Here is a 1463-nt window from a genome sequence, read left to right as displayed (position 1 = left end):
TTTTAGATAAGGCTTTCCAGGCGCATATCAGTCGTCGACCAAGTTTTAGTTCACCGTCCGATCTCGGATGCCCAGAATGCGATTCAGTTTGATACAGAGACTATGGATGATAGTTGTTATTGATTCTGAATGTTATCAGACCTTAACCCACTAATCATATGATGCTAATAAAATAACTTCTATCTTATTTAGTAATCATCATCTTCTAGTGGGCAATATTCCTAACAAGAATTATTCCCAGGAAATTATTTTTTTGTCTGAGACGAACTTGACGAGGGCTCAACTAGAAAACATGAGAATCAAGGTTGGTTTCGAAAACTGTTCTGCGGTGGGCGGAGTTGGTATGAGTGGAGGTCCTGCTATGCTATGGCGAGATTCAGTTGATGTCAGAGTGGGATCTTTTTTCCGGTTCCACATGGATGTGGATGTGGTAGAAGGTTCGGGGAAAAGGTGGCGTTTTTCGGGTATGTACGGGAACCCGAACACATACTAAAGGAAGCATTCGTGGGATCTAATTTTCTGGGTCAGCCAAATTTGGATTGACCCCTGGAGATTTGAATGAAATTAGATGTGTGTCAGAAAAATGGGGAGGTCAACCGAGACCACCGAATCAGAATGTAGCTTTCCGGATGAAGATTAGAGAAAATGGTCTTGAGGAGGTTAAGCACGTTGGTGATCGATTTACTTGGAGACGGCTGACTGGGAATAATAAATCCTTTAGCACCTTGATCGCTGTTTGGCTAATAAGGATTGGCATGAGCTTTTCCCAAGAGGAGTGCTGCGACATCTGGAGTTCAGAGGTTCCGATCACCGACCTCTCCTTCTCATGACGGATGGAGAACGTAGTGACGGGACGAGAATTAACAAAAGGATACATCGTTTTTTTAAGAAGCATGGTGTTTAGAAGAGGACTGTGATCAAGTAGTTTCGGAAGTTTGGTCGAAGGCGGGAGCTGATTTGACATTTTTCAAATCTGCTAGGCCTATGGGGGAGTCAATTGAGACAAAGCTTGAGGGGATTCGACCGACGGTGATAGAATAAATAAATGCAGAATGCTCAAGCCCTTTTCTAGGGATGAAGTCCGTCGGGAGCTGCACCTCTTAGAGCCCCAAGGAAAGATGGTCTCCCTGCCATTTTTTCCAACGATTTTGGCCTATCGTGGGTGATAAATCGGTTCACCTTTGCCTCAATGTTTTGAACAATGAGGCAGGGTTAGGGCAACTAAATAAGACAGTAATCGTGCTCATTCCCAAGGTCAAAACACCACTGGATGTGAAAGATTTTAGTTTGATAAGCCTAAGCAACGTGGCGTATAAGGTTATTTCTCGTTGTCTCACCGAGCGTCTCAAAGATAATATGGAATTCTCGATCTCTGACTTCCAAAGTGCATTTTATCGGTAGAAGAAATATCCATGACAATGTTATTTTGGGGTTCGAGATCATTCACATGATCAGAAGAGGCC

This window comes from Urtica dioica, chromosome 10 (genome assembly GCF_054948205.1).
Source record: "Urtica dioica subsp. dioica isolate 48M chromosome 10, U.dioica_male_clone48M_v1_H2, whole genome shotgun sequence".
Lineage (NCBI taxonomy): Eukaryota > Viridiplantae > Streptophyta > Magnoliopsida > Rosales > Urticaceae > Urtica > Urtica dioica.
This window is presented reverse-complemented; position numbering follows the sequence as displayed.